Consider the following 24,450-nt stretch of genomic DNA (forward strand, 5'->3'; position numbering starts at 1 on the left):
AAAAGAACAATATCTTAAATATTTCAGTATTGCTCCATGTTAGTAATTATGCTAGAGTCCTTTCTTTAGATATAGAAATTGAATAGCATTTAAATGGCCTAGATAAAACAACAAACACGAGACTTTTATTCCTAATTCATATTGAGAGTGGCTGGTTCTTATGTTCATTCAGACCATCTATTCTAGGTCCCAAATTTAGGCATTGTAATCACTCTAGCATTTTAGTTCAAGGCAATGATGATGGAATCAGATTACCTTATACATACTGACATACCTTAGCTCATTGTACAGTCAACACAGAAAATTTGTGATGACCCAGGTTTCTAACAAAGAGCTGAATTAGAAGAAATGGATAGACATGAACACATGCTATTATAATTTCACCCACTGGCAGTTAAAAAATGTGGCAAAGGCAAGACATATAGAGAGTGTCAGTTCATTTTATGCCATTTTTAAACACCAAAGAAAGTAAATCTGAATACCTAAGATACCAGTTTTTCTCCAGGCCTGTGTGCACACACCCACAAACATAGGGTTTCTACTCTTATTGATATAAAATGCAAATTGTCTGCCCAGACTCAACGTTTCTTTAGCTTAGGACACTAATAAGAGAATAGAAAATCTTCTGCTGCCATTCCCATCCATTTTCTTGTGTGTAACAATTATTATTTTTTATTTGATTGTACAATACATTTGTGTTAGTAATTTTTATTTGTTATAGAAACCAGAAATCCATGTGATTTAATTTGGTTTTATAGTCATATTAATTTTGCAAGCCTGACCACAAAGAGAATGTATGGAGTAGGAGGCATCGTATAGGAAAACAAAATATGAGAAAAAACAAAGAAGCTGACTCAGTAACAATTTTTAGTTATATTTCTTGTCTTGGATACACAAGCAAGTAATGGCATTACATATGTGTTGTGGAATTAAATGGTGGAATAAGAATTTTTTTATAACGTCTTTCCAAAACTCACAATAGTCCTGCTATCAAATTCACAATGAATATGCAGGTCCCATTCCTGCTTCTACTTTTGCAGTACTTGAAAAATAACAGGTCTTTGTGGTTTTGGCCAGCCTGAATCTGTCAGAAAAACTCTTGACTGTGTTGGGCACTGAGCATCCGCATAGGAGAGACTGATGTAATACTCACATGACCTTAAAATCATCTGCAGAACAGGGAAGATCCTCATTTGACACACGCCACCACCCCCCAGCTTACCCCCTTTGCCCAATAGCATGTAGCAGAAACATCTCACCAGTAGCAGAGGTACCTACATTCTTTACCTGTGTCAACCAAAGCCCTGCTTGGACTTCAGGCAAAAGCAAACTTTGAGATGTCTTGGTAGTGTCTTATCTAAAATATTACTGCTCAAGTAACTGAGTAGTGTACTACCAAATTATTGATTATATAAATAAATATAAATGCAATAATATAATTTTGACTTGCTTATATAGAAATAGGTAACTAACACAGTGTCATCAAGCTGAAAGTAAGATTTTCAGAAATTTGAAAAAAACATTCTCTGCAATGTCTTTTTTCTTTATCTATTGCTTTGGAGTACAGGTTCCTTTATGCTAAATTGTAAGGTGACCAGTTTAAATATGTTGCAAGCTACAGTACTTCTTAAGTTTTTTGTTGTAGATAAAGAAGAGATCCATCTCTCCCTGAGTCATATGGTTGTGCACCTTTTGCCACACATGAAGAGACTTTGTGAGTGGGATATTTACAATTTAGAAGTACAAAGCAACTATCTATTGTTAAAGCACAAACAAAAGATAATAAAGATTTAAAATTTTACCAGGCTAATATTTTCACCATTCCCAATATAAAATCCAAGAAAACTCTGCAAGTGAGGTTGGTATCAGTCAGGAGGGGAAGATTCAACCTCTGTTTCTCCCTGCTGAGTTGCCTTCTTGTGCTTTAGATTTCTCTTTTTTATACCCTTACATGTTGATGTTTTTCCCCTTGAATTTCTGAGTTACTCTGAGTTCCCATCTCAATAATCCTACTTCCATCAATAATTTTTTTTTTTGCCATTTTGTATGGTTGTACAATACAAACTTTCTCACAGTTCTTTCTGCAACCTAGTAATTTCTTTACCCACCTGTTTCCCTTCAAGCTCTGTAACTTTATAGTTGTATCAGCAACCTGAGGCTGCCCATTGTGTACATAGATTTAATGAATATGGCTTGATTCACATGTATAATTTGAGAAAACCCTTTTTGCAGCCATTTTCCAAACTCAGACTTTGGTATCATGGTGAGGCAATTCCCCCTTGAAGTTCTGGATGCTTCAGGCTTTGTCATTTTTACATCTTGCCAGTAAGGTTTGAGTGTAAATATCTGTTATGTGATTATGATCTCCTGAGAGGTTTTTTTGGTATACATTTGTTTTGAATACTCCTGGTTCAACCAATGTAAGTATATGACAATTGCTTTCTTGAGAATTAAGTTCAATAGGTTGTCACTAATTTCTTTTTAGTTTGATGTTGCACTAATATTGGTGTTTCTAGTCTGCAGAAGTACTTAGATGCTGGAGGGTGTGCTGAAGTCCCAAACAGCGTTCAATGCTTGCTAGCAGCAGCAGCACTTTCAGGATTGATTCTAGTTCTCTCTGTTAGGAACTGATTTATACAGAGCTTTGAACACCTTTGAAAACACAGATTAGAATAATGACAGACCCTAGTGCCCTGTGCAGGCACCAGCTGGAAAGAGTAAGAACAAAAGTATTTGGGCATGCATTATTGATCCAAATTTCAAAACTGAAATTGATGTCCATTTCCATACACGCTTCCCCCCTGCCATTAAGTACTTTTCACTGATACTGAAAAGTAAAATAGTTTTGTTTGAGATCTGCAAAAAAAGTTCTGTCTTAACTATATGTAGTCTTAATTTAGTGCAGTCAGTTCTCGCTAAGTGAGCCATTTGCTTTTGATAATTGACATGTATATTTTTCAGGTTATAGATGCTATTTACTCAGGTTGAGGGTTTTGTACAGGAGTTCTAGGATTCTTGTATTAGACTGTGTTATACATTACATAGAAGGAGTGTATGACTAATCTCTGCTTTTACTGAACAGTGAAAAAGCAACCTGGGAAAATGGCAGTATGCATTTCTTTCAAGAACACTGACTGCTGTCATTGAAAAATGCTTTAGGCAAAGTGCTGATCAAACCAGTATTCTACACGTGTAAAGATTTTATAATAACATCTACTTGGAGGAGAATTGTTTCTTAGTAATAATTTTTTTTACAATCAAGGGTAGAAGCATTAGAAATATTTAAAAGCAAGCAACAAAATGAAAACTAAAAATCTGAAAAATTCTGCATTTGTTTTTGGGTTGGTTTACTATGATAAAAGGATAATAAAGCCATAACAATGCACTGCAAAACCTACAATATTACTTCTGAAGGTCTGCTTCTACTCTGTGTTTATTATTCTGTAAAGATCTCTGTAATATATCTGAATATTGGATTGAAATCATTAATTTTAATGATTAAAAAACTAGATTTTTATAAGCAATGATTTTACTGCTAACATATTAATGGTATAAAATTGAATACTGTTTGAGTATTTCTTTCACTCCAAAGGTCAAAGATTAGATTTAGTTTAATTTTGCTTGTATTTATGACTAAATAAAATTAAATGAACAATTAAATTAACAGCTTTTTAAGTTTCTTCTGATTATTGCAATTGTGGAAGACCTTTAAAATTGCTGAAGTAGATTCTATTATTTGGAAATAAAAAAAACATTGAAAACATGGAGCTTAATTATTTCAGAAAAAGAAGAGTGGAACAGCCCAACAACACAAAAAGGAAATTGCATGAACTTAACAGATGTAAGTGTAAATGGGAAAGAGAGAAATGAAAAACAGGTGCAAACTGCAGCCAGCTCACAGGAGATGTGATGTAATAAACAATAGAAGAAAGGGAAAACAAAAAGGACAGTGTAAAGGGGCTCCTTTTAACTGTCTGGTAGTCAAGGTAGTTCTGAAGCACTTAGTGGAGACAAGTTCAGACCACATTGATACCCCACAGTACACAAACCCAGTGAACAATCAAGCATCAGCAGCTACATGAGCCTTTGGAGTACTTTGTTTTCTTTGAATAGTAGCTGCAGGGACATGATTCAGCAGAGGAAAAATTGGATAACTGCACAAAGAATTAGACCAAATATGAAAAACATGAACTCAAACTGTGTTCCCAAAGGCACAGCTTCGTGGATCAATCTTAAAGAAAATCAGAACACAGCCTTCCCAAGTGCATGTGCTCAAGCAGTAAGTTAGTACTTCTTCCTCACTCTGTTTTCTGATGTTTTTCAGTTTATTATCTGTTGCCTGTTATATTAATAATATTAATATAATATTTTTATGATACTTACTGCATTTTAGCAAAGCATGTTTTGTCTGCTGCTCAGTGTACCCGTAGCCATTATTCCCCAAACAACTGCAAGTAATATTATTTAGTCATTTTACTGAAGGTTATATTTGGGCAAGAATGTTTTTCTCCAAAGCTGTTTACCTCTTGGATTCACATCATGAAGTATTACAATGCACTACCTAATACCACTAAAATGCATTGTATGGTGACTAACCACTGTAATAATGTGATCACTCTGTTATAATTCAACTGTTAACTCAAGCACTTTACTGCAGCAAAAGCATGCCTTAACATTGTAGATAATTTTGTTTTGCCATTATTTGTTTATTCAGTCCCTGAGGTTTATTCCAACATCAGGTTGGAAAAACTGACAACATGCTGCATTATCTAAAGAATTACATAAAGATTGCTTTAATGAATGAGTTCAATTTTCAGCTCCATGATGTTCAGAGAGGCAGTGACCAGACAGATACATTCAAAAGGTACTTGGTGCTCGACAAGATTCTACGTCTCTAACTAGATTTACAGAATCATGTAACTATGTTTGTAATTCTAGAAAACAAGTTTTTATGGATCTAAACAATTCTTTGGCTTCCAACAAGGTTTGTAACACCTCAGGGATACTAAATATCCTCTTTCTATCAAAACTCAGGGATTCTCTACTGTTTAGAGACCTAAAAGCCTTAACTTTGAAACCTTATGGATAGGTATTTTATTGAAAACCTCATCTGTTTAGTGACCTCCCGGGTATGAAAATTTTTCTCTTTGACGTATATTCTGGCTGTGGGAAAATTCTGCAGTCCAGGATACTCAATCCACTCTAAGAGAGACTGGCCTTCTGAGCTAGATTTTCAGAAATAACAGGAGAGAGAAATATAAGTATATATATAAGAGAAATATAAGTGTGTATATATATATATATAATATAAGAAGTATAAGGCATAATTATCTGATCATATAATTTTATTTTTTAAAAATTAAAATCTGTGAAAGAATAGATTATTTTTTTTCATGTCTGGTTCTGGTGGTAATATTTGTTTCCTTCTTATATATGCATGTAAATATGTGTGTGTGAGAGAGAGAGAGAGAGTGAGCACATATACACATGCTGTGAATATTATTTTAAGCTTTAAAAGTCAAAAGCTCAGGTTTCAGGAAATGCCAGGGATATGGATGGTTTTGCAATGTTAGTTTAACTTCACTGTCCTTATGTTTAAGAAGCAGATTTTCATTGCACAGCAATATAATATTTTTCTGTGGGACCTGTGTTCAATGTATGGGACAAATAATATTCACTTACTAAATAGCAATACAGTGTTTTAGATTTTTTCTATCCCATATTTAGAGCACACTATAAGACCTACTTTGAAAATGAAATTATTAATTTTCTCATGTTTTTATTTTTTGTTGTTGCTTTTCTGTATAGGTATATATATACAAGTGCTTCAAAAAATAGTAATGTATTCAACACTAAAGCACACTTTTAGAGATAGACAATAAGAGCACAGTAAGATTCTTGTCTAAAGTCCCCATGGAATTTGTGTGCCCAAATTGGGGAATGTAGGTACCTGCGTTAGGTTTATATAAGCACTTTATATATTCACAGACATCTTTCACTGATTTCAGATGCACCTCTTGAGTGCTTCACATTTGCGCTGGTCAGAATCCAAAGTATAAAGTCAGATAACCCAAAAATGAAAACCGCATAATTAGTGACCAACTACAAAAGGTTTCCATTAAGCACTTTTATTGATACCGGATATGATTTGATGGGGAAATTGACTTTAATCCCACAGGCAACCTTCCACCATGGTAAACATTGGGTTCCCCTTTCTCTTTTTGACAGTTTCTGCCTCATTCAAACTCACATTCAAATGGCTGTGAGAAATGAAGTTGAGTCCTATGACAAATGTATGCTGCAATGCCTTTTTAACCCTTACAGCCTCTCCATCCATCTGTTCTAATATGGTTTTTGTCTTAAATATTTTCTTCTGTACCTTGTCCTGGTTGTCCTATTCTCAACTAATCAGTCCCTATGACTACAGCTAGGCAGAAATCCATCTTCTGGTTTTCAGGATGAATGGCATGACATATACTGTGTCTGTATAGCTAAACTCTGTTGCAGACAGATGGGGTGGTGTTGTCCATCCTGCTTGTTGGAAGCAATCAAAGTTTGTACTATTTCCCCAAACCTGTCTAGGACCATAGCAAGCAACACTGTCAGGAAGTAGGCTAAAAATTAAACAAGATGAATAAATATGGAGCAGCACTCAAGTCTGCCCTTGGTTCTGTTTAGTTTACATGGGCATGTTCCAATTGCAGTCTGATTTTTCATCATGTTCTCCTTTTCCCTTATGCCTTATTATCATCTTGTTATCATCTGCCCACTTTCTTATTCCCAAACTTTGACACAGTGTTTTTCTTTTTTTTTTGCTTGCCCTTTCAGTTCTAGTCCCCCTTGTCACAGCTCCCTAGTAATTTTGTCTATTTGCTATTTTTGTCTCTAATTGCACTGCCAATCATAAACGATGACCAGTGGATGGCACTACTAAGCTGTCTTGATGAGTTCATTGTTTAATACAAGGGAAATCTCACAGGAGCTCCTCTCTGATCAATGCCAGTTCTTCTGAAACCTGGTTGCAGTCAGATCTGTCTTTTTCTGCCCCATCTTCATCTGCTTGTCAGTCTCCTTGTCCCTTCAGAGCCAGTCTTCTGATGCTTCTCAAGTAATCTTCAACTTCTTTCAATTAATCTTCATCTTCTTTCACATCTTCTTTAACAACCTGGCTTCCATTTTCCAGCTTTTTTTGCAGTAATCAGTCCCCATTATTCCATCCCAACTCCAGTCTCAGTTTTCCTGTCAAGTCCCATCTCCGTGTCTCCATTTATTCCTTACATAAATTCTATGCAAATTCAAGTTCCAGAACATGAGAAACAAAGTCAGGGTTAAGAGGCAGAGAATGCAGGACCTCCTTTCAGAAAAAATCCATACATAAGTTGTTTTAAAATGATGCCGTAGGTGCACCTTGGGAAGTTTAATTTGCTTTCAAAGGATGATGAAGGTGAAAACCAGATTTTGTGGTTTGTTTTTTTTTTCCTCCTATTCTTCCTGCTCTGCACTCTAATATCAAAGGCTTTGAAGCAGTCACCTTTTAGAAAAAAAAAAAAAAATTCTTTGTATTTCTGGATTAAACATAGTGAAATTTCTCTCTTGGAATCTGTTACTATTTATAGATGCCAGGCAAATTTAGTTTGGTAACAAAATTTGAAAAAGTCTGTTTTTCACTCTTTCTGTAGCCACCGTAACATAACCAAGAACGTAATGGCAATTTAAACTGAGCACATAAATTAACATACAGCACAGAAATGCCCTTTTGCAAATCAAGAGTAAATAACATTCATGAAAAGAGAATCTGGCCCTTGTTGTGGAGTGGTTATAAGTGGAGCAGCAATTTGGTAACTGCTTTTTTAAACTGTAATTAGAAGAGCTTTGATATCTCTTCTATGTTTTTGACCCTTTAAGTGGAGTGAGTTATTCTCTAATGAGAACACAGTTCACAGGCTGCTCTATAAGTCCTTCTCCCTTCTTATCTGGAGGCCAGTGATATAAAAACCAGCATGGGTTAATTGGAAATCTCGCCCTTCGTTTATTTTCTTGGCTATGCTGCTTTTTTTTTTTTTTTTTCCCTCTAGAATCTAACAGCAGAAAATATTTTTATTTTTTTAATGACATGAAAAACAAATCCACTGTTTACATTCCACAATTGTTAGAAATGAGGCTTGTTAAAGCGGTAGGGAAGTCCTTACAACACATTACTTTGGTGATGAATATGCTAGATCAGTGAAAGAAGAAATTGATGGGTCAGACCTGTGAATCTACAGAAAGGTAGGGCAGCTATGTCTTCAACACAGCATTTCAGATGCAAACATCTTCCATTTGTCTTTCCATTTATCTGCTGTACAGCTGGGAATGTGCTGGGCAACTACTTTTTGCCTTGCCTCTCAATTTGCACCAAATGCTGAATGTAAATTATTCTTTTTTTTTTTTTTAAATGTCTCCATTTCTAGCATCATCAAGAAAAAAAAATAAGCAGTATGATACCTCAAGTTTTCCTGTTGATATTTTTTTCTTCCTTTGTTTTTCCTGGTTTTAGGAATAAGTGTCATAATGAGTAGGGAAACTTTCTGCTTTCTGTTGTGGTTAATCTAGATAGTAATTTAATCTTGCTTTGAAAGGTGAGAGACCAAAGTTGGTTCCCTAGAAACTGATTGGCAGAAAGCCTTTGTGGGATGCTGTGTTGTCTGGCTTTTCTGATTTAGGCCAGTGCTGCCTTGGAGATCTTTGTGCTCCATTGTCAAGGGTGTTACTGAGTTTATTTTTCCATTGAGCATGCTCTGTATATGATCTTCTGACACGTTTTATCTGTTTTGTACATAAAAAACCCCACACCTGGTTTATCTTAGTCTTGCCTCACTTAGGTAACTAAGATTTCCCAGTAATAATATACAGAATGGCCATAAAACCTGTGCAAATCCTTGTCTTATCAAAAAATATAAAATAGATTTATCAAGCTAATACTTCAACACAAATTTAATTTTGAGAGATTACCAGCTCATCATAATGCTGTTTTCACTGGAACCTTCCAAAATGGGGGATTTGCTAATGCATGCCACGTAACACACAACATGTAACTTGCTAGCCCAAAACTTGGAAAATGAATTAAAACCCCCCCTGTAATCTTAGACTTGCCAAACCAAGTGTAAAATTCTATGCCAATCACCCTATCATCCTGCCAGCACCACATGAAACTACTGCAGTATTGGAACTCCCACAGCCTGTGAACTGGATCTACTATTAGCATCTTCAGCTGTAGACATGCCCTACCTGCTTTCATGTTTTCTCTAGTTCTGTGGTGTGAAATGCTAGCACTGGGAAATGACAGCCATCAACTCCCACTTTGTTAATTTTTCTCATTTCGGCAGGCCAGAAATATATGAAAATCCAGAGGGACTAAGGCTTCAGCAGATTGATTCAGATTCTGTGATACAAATTAAAAGTATGTACAGTTGCACATATGTGTAATAAATTATTTGTCAGACTAGCAGTCACCATTGGATTCCTGAAGTTTTAGAACAAATTTGAATGCCAAGACCACTATAATTTTAAGACAAAAAGCCCTAATGTCAATAGTGGGACCATGAACAAATACAGTAGTGTATAGTGATCTGAAAATAAAAAGCCCAAAATCTTTGAGACATAAAATTAAAAAGAAAAAATATGCATTTTATTTTTTTCCATTGCTTTTGAGACAATCTTGTTTTGATTTTTAAGCCACTACTCTCCACTGTATAGCAGTACTATACTGCAAATTTTAATTTAAAAAAAACTACAGCATCAGTTGCTTTCATGCAATCTTCATGCAAATAATTAGAGCCGTGTAGATGTGTACATTTATTTATTTTTTTTTTATTATTACATGAGTTTTAAAGAATGAAAAAAAACCAAAACCAGACTTCAGGGACTATTCACAAGCATGTACTGTTGAGAAAAAATGAAAAGTTATTTCAAGAAAATTTCTTGATTATATTGCTTGGGGCAGTTCCAAGTTAGAAAAGAAATAAAACGTGTAGTAAAATATGAAAAAAAAAAAAAAAACAACAAAATTTTATTGGTTTGTTATTTCTTGTATAAATCTTGCTGCCAGAGCAAATTGAGAGCGACTCAGTCATCTCAGCCTTGCAGAGCATGTAGAGTCATTATTGGTCTTCTCATAAATCTCATATTCAGTTCTAAATGTAAAATAGAAAAGATCAGCACAAGGGTTGGTATAATTCTTAGCAATATAAGGGGATTATCACACGGAATCACTGTACACCAAAAGCTAAAACTATTAAGACATTTAAAGAGTCTATTTGATTGATTAATGATCAAAAATATACATAAACAAATATGATTCACTGACAGAGAAGAAGAGATCAACAACTTGACCTTTTAAAAGGTATTTCTTTAGGAATTAGTGATGGAACTTATTTTTCTAGAAAGAATATTTTACAGGAGCATGATTGTACCAAAGAATATTTCATTGAAAAGATTTCTTGAAACTAAAATAGAGTTTCTGATAGAGATGGAATATAGACCTACACCTTGGATTTGAACTTTTGGGTCAAATATGCAGGATCCAGATTCACATTATTTTTCTGACTAGAATATGTTTAAACTTGTATCTCTCATATCTTTACTCAATGTCTTTATGGCAGTATAGCTTCCTTCCTGATTTCTTTCATTTGACTATTCTCACGTTAATTCTCCTTACAGGAAAAAGTAAACAAAAAAGCTAGAAGATTTTAACAAAATTCAATTATACTTTTTTCTACCAGACTTGTTCAGTGGAACTCTTTCCTGGTAATAAATTAGACTAGGTAAAGAACCCCACCTTGTCTGCACACTCATAGAGCACGGTCAGATGATGGTAACTGGGGGCCAAACAAAACTCTGCCCTGGCTGCCTCCAGGCCCATCTCAGGAGCCATAAGCCCATCAAAGGACCATCTCCAAAAGCCCAGAGAACCGAGGCACAAAGACTGGTGGGGAATGTAAATTAAGGACTCAGAGGAAGGCACACTCTATCGAGGCCCCTGCCAGGGCTGTCCCAGGGCAGCCTTAGCCGCAATGTACTGGCATGCAACCTATCAAGATAGCCAAGAGGAGAAATGTTCTGGGTTACTTAAATTTGGGATGGAGGAGATGGTCACTGCCTAGGAACTCATTATGGGAAGCAGGGGAAGAGCAATTTGGAACTGCACAAGACTTACTAAAGGATGTTTAAAGGAGGAACCAAGATGGGGAAAGGGAGGGATAAAGGTGGTTTGGAGAAGAAACAGGTATGGCAAAATAGAGAGATAAAGGGATAAAAAGGGTGAGTCACTTGTAGACAGCGCTGGTCAGTGTTCTTCTCTGGCCATGCCCTGGGCTTGATCAATGCAGTTTGTCCTGTCTTCTGCTTAAACTGCATTCTTAATGTGTATCTTGGGTGAGAGACTCCTGGGGAGACCATAGGGTCTGGGGAACAACCATAACCTGCTTATATGTGCAAGCATGCTTCTGTGTGTGTAGGTGTCTAGGGGTGAGGCACACGGGGACAGTAAGGATCCAGGACCAGCTCATGGATGGATTGTGTGTCCAAGGTCATCTACTAAGGAATCTGTAGTCTGTGTGTGTGTGGAGGGTTGGGGCAGAATAGGGGAGGCTGAGGGAGTGAATAAGGGCTTCTCTAATAGCAGCTGAGGCGAAGCTGCAGCCGCTGGGGCTCATGTGGGAAGGTAAGCTTCTGGGTGCATTGAGGGTCTGAGCCCAGCTTCTGCAGGGATCCACACTGTACATATATATTTCCCACTAATGGAATCTAATCATCCAGGGAAAGGAACAAGATGATTGGTGTAGTTTGTGTTGATGTGAGTGCTGATTGTGTCTGTCTACGTTGATCTGTGTGGCCAGTTCCGCATTTTGTATACGTGTGTTTGTGTATGGACCTACCGATAATACATCCTCAGTCTCACTGCTGGTTGTACCTGGGGCACACAGCTGCAGCAGCCTTGGCTCTACTGGGCTACAGAGTCAGTTTCCCCTTAACTGAGTTAAGAATCAAATTGTACATATTTGGCATCGAAAACACATCTAGATATCTCCCAGAATTTGGGGTAAATCTAAGAAATAAACCAAAAAATAAATGTATGAATTTAATATAAACCAGTCCATTGCATTAAAAATTAGTCCTTTGTTTACTCTGAGAACACATTATCTCTAGGCTGCTGCTCAAGGAATTGCCCCCTTGCACATTTTTATCCTTAATTTACTATTAGCATGGGGGTGTGCCTGGCATTTTAACAATTTAGTTCAGGGAGATAAACCACTACTAAACAATTAGGTCTCTAAAGGGCTATGCTTTCTGCCGGTTTAGCTCTAATGTTATATATGAGCATGCTGAGGTAAGATGACCATGAGGACTGTCACAAGCCATGTGGAAGGAGCTTTTTTGCAGGCAGCGAAACCAGGCAGCTTGCAGCAGCAATGAGACATTGACTCAGCTTTGCTACAATGCCAGTGGTAGGCAGAAATCTTTCTACTTTTTTTTTTTGAACAGAAACTATTTTTTAACTTTTCTTCTTGAATAGAAATGTTCTTGTGTCTCAATGTAGTTCTTACGATCTTCTGCAACTGCAGAAATTTTCTTCTATGAGCATTTAAGACAATAACATTGGTCAAGTATACCAGCTATCCCACCCAACACTGTTGCAGAGAGAAGTGGGACTTTTTTTGTGACTGAAGTGACTCTGGAGGACAGTGAAAAGAACACTAGAAGTCTTTGCTAAGAACATGTATTGTATACAAGTATAGCTAGACATAATAAGCTGTAAGAGAGCTGCTAATTTACACTGGGGATTAATACTTCCTCTACACATGTAACTTTTTTGACTCCTTTTCTTCTATATCTTCAATCAGTAATCTCTTCTATCATGTGGTAATTTTGTGTTAGAAGAGAAACAAATAACTTCAAAAACAACATATAGATGCAAAATTTTCAGCAATCATTTCTGTCATATATTCAGAACTTCTTACTTTTCAATTATCTAACCTTGAAATTCACTAAGAAAAAGTAAGTAATTTTTGTAAGAGCAGGTGAAGTAGGAAACAAGATGGCAATATTAAATTGGGAAATTAAGGAAAACATTTTAAGTATTCAATATATAATTTTTTTAAAAAATCTACATACGACTGATTCTTTTTTGATTGTCTTCTTTCTGTGTATTTTTCAGTCGTAGTTTATTTGGGCTGGAAATTATTGTATTAATAAATCATTATGGCAGCAGTCATTTTGACCAAGATCTGAGAAATATCATAGCACAGATCTTAGGAGATCATTTTGTCCTTCAGTCTGCTCCAAGGCAGTATTAGCACTCCTCCTGACAGACAGTTCTGTTTAACCTTTTCTTAAAGACTTCAGTGATAGACCTCCCTAGGCAATCTATTTTCACGCTTTATAATTCTCACCATTGGAAATATTTCCTAATCTAATGCCTTCCTTCTTCAATTTTTTCCCTTCTTTTTTGGTATAGTGTTCATGAACTATTATCCGCCCTCAGTCCTTTCCCCTTCAGGCTAACCATTCTATGTTTTATGCCTTTTTTTTTCCCCAAAGTCTTACTTCTTTTAGACTTTTGATGAATATCAAAGATTACGAGACTTCAGACATCTGATCAACCTTTACCTGGTTTATATCTTCCATTAAATGCAATACCTGCAACTGATCACAAGCCTCCATAAGAGGCCTTAATGGTGCCAGAATAAAAGTGTAATGGCTTGCAAACTATACTCTGGTTTATTCATTTTGGTATGATTACCATTAGTCTCAATAGGATTTTTCATAAATACAGTACATAGACATAGTATTTATCCTAAGTTTAGCTTGTGATCCCCTATACCCTCCTTTACTCAGACTTGATAATGCAGTTGACCTGTATTGGTGCAGATAATTACTCATGCTTACAGTGAGGAACCTTGCAGTCGTCCTTATCAGATCACTTTCTATTTTAAGTTCATTTCTTCAATTTCTTAAGGCTGCTTTGTATTCTTAGCATGTTTTCCAATGCCTTTGCAGCCCCTCCTAGTCTAGTTTCATCTGACATACCCTCTATTTCATCACCCAGGTAATTTGTGGAAGTATCATCATACCTTAATGAGGCATATAAGCTGCAGGACAAAGAATTTTACTAGTGGTTGTAGCTGTGATATCTTTATTACAAACTCAATTAGTAGTGATGCATAAGTATCCAATATTTGGCGGATTCACCCCAGCACAGCAAAGTGCAAGGTACAAACATCCTGCTTTCTTATTCATACAGAAAAATATAAACAATGAAAAGCAATGAGAATGGTTAGGATTTTGGTAGAAGGAAAATGCTGCAAAAAATAAACACATTTTTTAAACAGGAAAACAATTAGTGCTTTGACTGACTTAAAGTTTTGAGCCTGATCTGGCTGCACAGCATTTCTGAAGTTAACTGAAAAAAAACACTAAAGCAGCTTAATAAACTTCCTCTTAGTCTTGCTCTCAGTCTAGAAACTTTCAGCAGGTTTTTGGGTTGCACCAGACTTCACACAGCCGTAATTGGTTCTATATTAAAAGGTTGTTTTTTTTTTCTTCTTCTTTCATTTTACTACCTTACTCAGTTTTGTTTGCTATGCTTCTGATTGCTTATGTCCCTTCTTGATGAGATCTCTTGTATTGTCTGTCATGTTTGTTGAAAGCTTCTCTCACTTGACTGTATGAAGCAGACCCTCAAGAAGGAGCTGCCATCTCCTTTAGAAGAAGCTTCTACCTAACCCTGAGAGCAGCAGTCAGAAGAAGGCAACTAGCAGCAATCTGTCAGCAACCAGTATAGTCCTATAGTCCTTTATATATATATAGTCCTTTAGCCTTCTGGGCACTCAAGAGGCGTTTGGGAAAGGTGAGGAGAAAATTTTCAGCTTTTCACCATTTCAGACAGCTTTTAGCGTGATCTGAAAGGGCTAAGGCATCCAAGACATCAACAGGGAGCTGGCAGACACAATCAAGGATACATGGAGTACTTGTGATTTTCTTGAGTGCCATTGGAGGTCAGGAAGAAAACTGTGCCACTAGATGCCTCTGTTTGGGTACTTGAACTCCACCCAGGTTTCCGAGTATGCCAGTTCCTAGTATTCTTAGACTTTTGAGTGAGGAACTTACTGTCAGTCACTCTCTGACTACAATGATTTAGTTCTTGTTAAAGAAAAATACAAACATTTATTTAGTATATCCAAAATATACAATATATTTCAAAATGTTAATAAAGGATGAAATGAATTAAAAACTAAACTAATTTACATCAACATTAAATTTGAAATATGACTCTCTTTTTTCCTCTGTATACATAATCTAACAACACATTCAAATGTTCCTGATACACAAAGTTCATATATCTTATGTCCTTGATTGTATTTATCAGAGAGAACCCTCTGTCTGTGAAGCATGGTCTTCTATAATTAATCTCTTTTCTTGGGTCCTCCAGGAAGACCAAAGTGATTTTGTGTTTCTTCTGTCTGTCTTCACTTCCCCAGTTCTTTAAACTTAAACATTTCTCATTTATTCAGGAGACACTATTAGACTATTATCCAATTCAACATTCTTATCTCTTTGGAGATAAAATATCAGATCAGAGATCATCTTTTGTGTTAGATATATTGATTCATACCTTGGTGTCTCAAAAAGGAATAACACTCCCTTATCTTTGTGACTTTGCCTTCACTGTTCAGTGTGACGTATCTGAAATATATTTTCGTGTAAATCTCAATGTTGCCAAAATCCTTATCTAAACATTTAAAGGAATAAATGTGTGTAGCTCATTACTAGCTTTTCACTGAGACCAGGCACGATGGTAATCAGCATTTCTGGGGTGATAAAACTTTAGAGTGACTGCTGCTGCTCTTCATCCTTTTGCTTTTCTTTTCTAGAGATACCATAATGAACTTTTACTGAAATATTCTTGACTAATTTTTTTCACTTCTGACATACCTAATGTTTCCTACGTTGTTTCTGGGATTTTATTTAGAAACCTGAGATACGTTTGCTCTGTCTCATCTATATCAGCCTGGTAGTGGATCTGTATGCTTTTTGTTGGTTGCAGGTAGCCATCTTCTGAAACATTTTCATTAATATCTAAATTACCTGAAGTGCAATTTCACAGTTCAATGGTAATTTTGGATGCTCAGAGCTTTTTTGGCTGTCCAAGTAAGAACTCAAAAAAAAAATATTTTTTTTTCATACTGTTTTCAGCTGTTCATCTTAGATGTTTGGATAGATTCACCAATCTGTCAGCTGAATGCATTTATAATGAAGACAGTAAAATTCTATTTCCTTGTACTATAAGGAATTTTCATTCTTTATGAAAGTTTCTAAAGATTTATTTTTTTCTAAAATTGCAAGTCTTAAATTATATTTGTTTTTGAAATAGGATAATTTGAAAAGTGTTGCTAGTGAAATAGGTTGTTGTTTATTTGAGATTCCATTTAATACTGGATGTTATCCTGCAGGATGGCTTGAAGCCACACGTGAATTAATATTTCTGACAGACCTCAGAGGAGATTGTATGTGTACCTGACTGTGAAGTCCAGTACTTTTAATCTGGTCTTTGGTAAAATTTGTTTTAAAGTGACAGGAAGGGATGGACAGTTCTGTTTAGTGGGTAGACTTTTATTTATGCAATTATATTCATATTTTTCCATTATTACTCTTATCCAAATCCCTTTTAAAACTTGTTGAAAAATAAAATCCTGGTTTAAAAGTAAACAACTCCTTTAAGGTCATGAGAGCAATTTTGTTGATTTTAGGAGTGAGTTAAATTAAGGCATTTTTTTGGAAAGCCAGGTACAAATTAACCATAAAGCAAATACCATCACTCATACTGTGCACTGTTCATCATTCTGATTAAATGGAATGTTGAATGTTAATTAACATGTAAAAGCCCTGTGACAGATTCCTAAAATGTCCATTTAGTTTAAGTGTTTGTTCATCTGTTTGTTTGTTCTTAATAGAAATCAAAACCTTTATGGAGAGCTGCTTCTTTAAAGCCAACATCTTCTTCCTACCATGAAGATATAGAATGCTAATTAGCTTCTAAGCTGTTCTGAATGATTCGATTAGACTTCTTCTATATCCTCCTTCTGGTTACACCTTGGATTTTCTTTATTTTCCTTTTTTTTTTTTAATATAAAATGGCAACACTGACATCCAGTGTCTAGTTAAATTAATTGCAATTGAGTAGTCCCTAAGGATACTGCAGGTGCAAATCCTCTATTCTTTACATATTTTTTAAGTATGTTTAAAGGTGACAGTGCATCCTACAAACTAATAGGAACAGCCATCTAGGAGATAATTTGTGCAACTGAAAGACAAGAAAATAAAAATAAAAAAAATCTGATAAATTTAATCACAAAGATGAAAGAAGTTATTTCATGTGGAACTATGAGGTTGTATCACTACGAAAAGGAGTTCCAGTTCAAGACTTCTGGGTCAAAGAATGTAAAAAGTCCAGTTAAAAAAAAAAAAAAAACCAACTAATTTATTTCAGGGATCTAGTTTTGATTCGAAATCACCAAAATATGAAGAATCTCCTTCAAAAAATGGTGAAGAAGCTTTTCACTGAAAAAATTTGTACTACCAGTACAACACCAATACCAAAGAAGTATCTTATCACTTTGTTGGAAATAATAGTCTTTCAACGTCTACAATTTTGAATACACCTTTGATAGTTGTACACTATGTAATTACATATTATAATTTACTATTACAGAACTATGCAACAGTGGCAGAAGCAGGCCTAAACTTTCTTCTATATGTTTCTCGAGCCCCTTCTCAGTTCCTAGGCTGCTTGGTCAAAGATGAGGGTTTGTCAGTGGGAGGGGAAAAGTGCTGATTACTTGTGGGACTTAATCTGCCAGGTTAGGTCAGTTATGGCTAAAATGAAAGTGCTTACAAGATGGTATTTGGATGGGGGAGGATGGGAAAGCTACATGCTGAGGGACAGGGGAGAAAGGGTCTGGAAAGGAAGGAAGGAAGGAGGGAAGGAAGGAAAGAACAAGATCCTCAAGATGTTGAAGTATTATAATTTTAAAAGTATTGATAGCTGAGAACAGGATTAAAATACATACCTGATCAGTGTGATGGGTAAGAAAGCACAAGTTCTGCTTGAAGAGAATATGGTATATCATCACAGTACAAAAAACCACAATGACTGAAGGAAAACTGTGGTTGGGAAGGAGACTGTTTTATTCAGCATTTCTTGATGTGACTGAATGGTGCAAGGTTAGTGAAAAACTCCAGCAAAATTATAATTATTAAGAATTCAAACACCCTATACAGTGTTGTGCTTAACTGATAATATAAGATTTTATTATATATTTTAAGAGATTTTTTATAAATTTTTTATTTCTCAACAAAATTATTTTGGTCATCTTGAGAACTATGGGCAAATCTATTTTGAATCCCAAAATTACTTCAACTGGAAGCAAAAATACTGGGATTAATTAAAAAAAGGAAGACTTTGCCATATTCTCTGCATCAAAGGGGGTCAACTCATTTTTACATTTCTGAAAAGAGTGTTTTACTTAATAATCCATAGAAGACTTTGTTTTACATCTCTCTAGTACTCTTTGCTACTTCTCTGAGTTTTTATAAAGAAGTTTTCTTGTTATGGAAGCAGAAAATCATTCATGGGACTGATTCTCTAACTTGGTGGGTAAATCATATTTTCAATATATTGCAATATTTTAGACTCTGTTTTAGTTAGCCAGGCTTTCAAAGTAGAAGACACAGCAAACAAATTTAACAAAATAGCATCTAGTTTGTTTCTTTAATGAACTAAATAGCTTAAATTCATTTAGAAAAAAGATTGAATTGAACTCAAATCTACCATTCTGGCCGATTTGTGGAAAAGAGGGAGTATACACCATCACTCTGTAATGAATGTGAACATTTGCTGTTCTAAAAAATGTGTGAAAATGAAATGTTTCCTTTTGATTAAATTGGAAGTTTCAATTCAGATCCTAAAGGAACAAGTTTGACCTTGATGTTTTCAGACAGTTTCCTATGATCCTTGTTGTTTATTGGAGTGTTAATGATTAAGTGCAGTGCAATTAAATGGCTGTACAGAAGTGATGAAAGGGAAATTTTATCCCTTGAAACTGTTATTCTGTGTAATGTCAAAACTTTTCCAGGAAATGTTAATGTTATTTTGACTGCAAAGCCCTTATATTTTTTAAAATTTTATTTTATTTTTATTCAAGTTCATATAATATGTGATTTATTAATCTGATTTCAGGAAGGTTTGAAGACTTCCTAATGTCAGGACAAAATAATGGCATTCAAGCTCATTCAGGAAGCATTTCTTGACATACAAAATGAGGTCCTGAATGCTTTCAAAAGTTTGGAGCGAAACTTGTTAGGAAAAAAAAATTATTAACTAGATAAAAATAAGCAAATTTTAAGACAATCTATTTATGTATGAAAGGAAGCGTAGAACTGTTCAGAGCTTTTTGCTCACTTAGTTCCTAAAATTTGTCTGCTTATACTTGCCTATGAAATATTTTACATATTTTAAAAAATGCTTTCAATAAATTATTAAAGAACAATTTTAGATCATTCCAGTTAATGTCTTTCTTGTTGGCAGAGTAATAATATTCAAAAGGGGAAAAAAATAAATCAACAGTCTGAAATTATTGGTCACGATTCATATTCAGTAGTTGAGAACAAGGCTTTCTTTCCCAAAAATTATTAAGAGGAGGACTAAATATAGCCAGTATCAGTTCATGCATCTAAATGCAAAGCTTAGATCCTCAAATTCTGTTGTTCAATTGCTAATTAGCTACAGGGGAACATATGTGTCCAGAGACACATAAAGCTTTATGCTGGGTTTGTCAAAAAATGTTATGTAAGGAGTCAAGAACTTGCTAAAAATGTCATGAAGATTTTACCGTATATACTCTTTGTGAAAATGCCACACTTTCAGAGCAGACACCTGTGACCTCAGTGGCTTATGAGATATTCTGTTTAGAATGAGCAAGAGCAGTTATTCTCTGTCTACCCTATCGTTTAGGTATCAAAGGGGCTGCCAACATCAGGAGGCAAATGCTCAGTAAGCTAAAGTGTTTATTTACAACATACATGTTATTTCTCAATAACTCCACGTGGATGCTTTCACTGTGAATTAAGAATTCCTCTACATGCAGCGATTGACTCTACTTTGAAAATGGAGAGAAATGTTTCAGAGCTAGGGCATCTGAGTATCTTTACAGAAAAATAATTTCTGACAGTGCACTGTAAAGGGACATCCCTAACCCTCTGTGCCTGAATTTCATCAAATAAGCAAGTTCTGACATCTAGGCACAGTAAGCAAATATGTTTAGAATTACCTGGTATTTTCAATTCTATTCTCAAAATTTATTTTTGCATTACATAATCTAAATTTCAGAGGGAGTTAGGTATTTCAAGACAAGATTATCAAAATATGTTGGTGCCTTGCAGGTAAGAATCTAAGCAGGCTAGATGTTTAAATAGAAATAAGACAACATTATCACTAACTATTAATTCGCATTGTACCAAATGTAGTTCTGGAATACCAGTTCAAAGGAGATAATAGCAGAAACTGAAAACAAAGAGACCTCACAGGTGATCAAAGGTATGGCTTAGTTTTTGTGAGAAATGTTGAGATAGAATCAGGGCCCCTAGTCTGGGAAAGAGACAAGTACAGAGCAGGGACAAATATGATAGAAGTTTTTAATATCCTGGATATTAATGTCAACAGACAACAGCTGTCTCTATTAAGTAAAACAGGATATATTAAATATAACCACCAGTTTGCAGATTCAAAACAAAGAAAAAGAGCAATGTCTTCACATAATACATTAAAAATAACATCCACTAGTGTTACCTAGATTTTTCAGACTCTCTTGGACACTGTTTGATATTGGGGGTAAGTGTTTTTTTAGAAGCATAGAATCATTGAATAGTTTGTGTTGGAAGGGACATCCATCATCTAGTTCCAACCACCCTACTATAGGGAGGAACATCTTTTACTAGATCAGGTTGCTCAGAGCCCTGTAGAACCTTATCATGAATGTTTCCAGGGATGGGGGATCTACCACATCTCTGGACAACTTGTGCCAGTGTTTCACCACCCTCATTATAAAACATTTCTTCCTTATATCTAGTTTAAATCTTCCCTTTTTTAGTTTAAGACCATTACCCCTTGTCCTATCACAACAGGCCCTGCTAAAAAGTTTGTCCCCATCTTTCCTTTAGGCCCCCTTTAAGTACTGAATGGCCACAGTAAGGTCTCCCTGGAGCCTTCTTTTCTCCAGCCTGAACAGCCCCAACTCTCTCAGCCTGTCTTCATAGGAGAGGTGCTCCAGCCCTCTGATCATCTTTGTGGCCCTCCTCTGGACTCACTCCAGCAGGTCTATGTCCTCCTTATGTTGGGGGGCCCAGAGCTTGGACAGGAATTTAGACTAGAAACCTTCTGATGTCCTTTCCACTCTGAATTTTCTTATGAACCTAGGATCTAACTCTAGCCTTCTAAAATTCAGGCGATTTTCTATACTGTTTGTTTGATACTACTTCCTCTTATCTATTTAAGGCTTCATTCTTAGGATGGAACAGATTGTCCCAATGGAGATATTTTTTCCATGGCTAAAGTTGAGGAAGATGAATAACTGTCTTGGACCTTTTAGAAAATTAATCAAGTTCTTTATGGTTTTGGACACATGGCACAATATTGAGTGAAAAATGGGCAAACTCAATAAGAGTCAGAAAGCAAAGCAATTACGCACACAGAGATCTCTTTAAGGCCATCTGCTTTAGTTTTAGGCCATTTTGTTTAGTTTTTTCAAAAAGAGCATAGAATTCTATCAGGGCATATGTGTAAATATATAATATTTCTTTGAATTTGAGTGAATGACTGAGAATTGGGGAGTACTATGGAAACTTTTAAAGATGCTTTTTGAAAAGGTTAAAATCGTTATAGCTGTTGAAGAAAAGAAGTGATGTATACACCTGACAGCTTTGATTGTGGGTTATTTGAGCCACTTGTAGCAGTATAAATTTTTATCCACAATTTTAACATCTTATCTTCACTACCACTGGTCACAGAAATCCCGTTCTGGGGATTTTTATCTATATATTCTTCCTGAGTTATGCCTCATTTCTGAATGGCATGTTTGGGCAGTGCTGTCCTCCCATTGCCCTTGTGTGGAGTTACTGAGAGATATTATAGTTCTGTATTTCAGCAATCTTCATCCTTGCCAGGCTCTTCCCTGCTATAGCTCTCTGTAATCTTGAACATATTTTCCAAGATATGAAATAAGGATTCTAACTATTCAAAATTCTTTAGAAGAAAACAGTGATTTTAAAAGAAATCAAGTCCTCTGCTAACAAAGTCAGTGTTCCAATAAATTATAAACTGTCACTGCATGTCTCAAGGGAAGATAGACACTGAGTTAAGTCTCTATCCCCATGAAGAAGCGGTACAATTTCACTGGAGATAGAACTACTTCTAGAAGTGAATTAAAAAAAGAATCACATTCACTGTCCTGAAGAACATATGATGCTGCTGTGCAAACCTGACCTGAGCATGCTATGCCTTACACAATCTATGGTTTCACAATCACCAGAAGCAATTCAAACTGAAAATTATAATGAAAAAAAAAAAAAGCTGTTGTGTGGATTTACATAGGAAGAACACAGTTTAAGGTAATACATAGAAAAATAAAAAATCACAAGTGAAACATCTTGTCCTGAAGTGCAATAATAAAGGCAAGAAGGTACCCCTTAAAATGGTGCCTCTTCTAAAGACTACTTGAATAGGAGCTAGACTTCTGTTCTGAAATTCTGGATTCAAGCTATAATATTCCTCCAAGGTTGAGACTCTGTTATATAATGATATTAATGGATAAATTATGTTTAGTCAGTGCAATGATATTCTATGTATTTACACTATAACTTGCTGCTGGAGGCTCAATATAGTTTAAAAAAAAAAAACAAACAGGCAGAGCAGATATCTTTGACTAATCTAATGTCTTAAAGTCCTTACTAAGACAGATTTTTAAAAAAATATTTATAAATTATGAAACTGAATATTAATTTCAAATAAAAAGATACTAATTGATAGTGGGGAAAAATTTCACGACAGTGTACTTACAGGTTTGGCAATATTAATACCTAAGACAATGGACTGAAATGTGAAACCTCTTTGTTTTATTTATTACAAAAGATTGATCTCTTCAACCTGGCAGTAAAACTTCCTTCCCTTCCCTTCCCTTCCCTTCCCTTCCCTTCCCTTCCCTTCCCTTCCCTTCCCTTCCCTTCCCTTCCCTTCCCTTCCCTTCCCTTCCCTTCCCTTCCCTTCCCTTCCCTTCCCTTCCCTTCCCTTCCCTTCCCTTCCCTTCCCTTCCCTTCCCTTCCCTTCCCCCTCACCACCTTTCTTCCTGCTATACACTTTAAAATTAATCCATTATTAACAGAAGACACCCAATAACAGGACATGTATTTGCAGAATATAATAACTCTTAAAGGTAAAAAGTTATTTTTTGTTAAACAGTAAACAAAGAGAAATTTTAATGTCATTAAAAGGGATTTTTTAAAAATCAGAAACATTGAAATGTCTTTTGAAAATACTGAAACATTTATATTTTGATTATTATTTCTCTATCCTCATTTTTACTTTATACACATTATAGAATATACACACAATAGGAAATAATGAAAATGTTGCAATAAATGTGTAATGAAATACTTTAAAATATTTATTATGTCTATTATAGTATTTTGGCTTACTCTAAATGTATATAGATAACTACAAGGTTAAATTCTATATGAAATTAATGGACTTAAAACTATATAATGTGACATTACTGAACAAATCAAAATCCAAATTACTTGTTTTCTCAGTTATTATGTGAAAAATGCTATAAAAATAAATATTCTGTTGCATTTTTTGAAGAAAACATTTCTGTAAAAAATTTTCACCAAGTTGTGCCTTTCTGTATCTACTCGTCAGTTCAAAGAACTGACTATAACAATTTTTTTCTACTGTGTTGTGTTATAGCTAATCCTATTTAATATTTGCCATTTTTCTTTTGCTTTCATTTATAGCCATAATAAAAAAATTATAGAATTTACAAGTCTCTTTCAGGGACTAAAGAACAATATTTTGCCTAAAGTTAGCATTTTAAGTAACTTCCTGGAGACATTTGTGTAATTTAATTTATGACTTTGATTAGGTGAAGTACAGAATTCCATCTAAAAACATTTGTATGTCTTGTATCTATAAAGGAAGATAAACTCCAGTTGAGGCGTAACATACTCTATTTGCTCTGTAGTCACGAGAGCTTATGAATCAGCACAAATCAGAATATGGCCACAGGCAGGTGAGAGGACATCTCTGATATTAGGTTATGTTATAATATAAAAGCTGTTCAAACTTACTGTTGTGATTAATTG

This window comes from Numenius arquata, chromosome 9, assembly GCF_964106895.1.
Source record: "Numenius arquata chromosome 9, bNumArq3.hap1.1, whole genome shotgun sequence".
Classification (NCBI taxonomy): Eukaryota; Metazoa; Chordata; class Aves; order Charadriiformes; family Scolopacidae; genus Numenius; species Numenius arquata.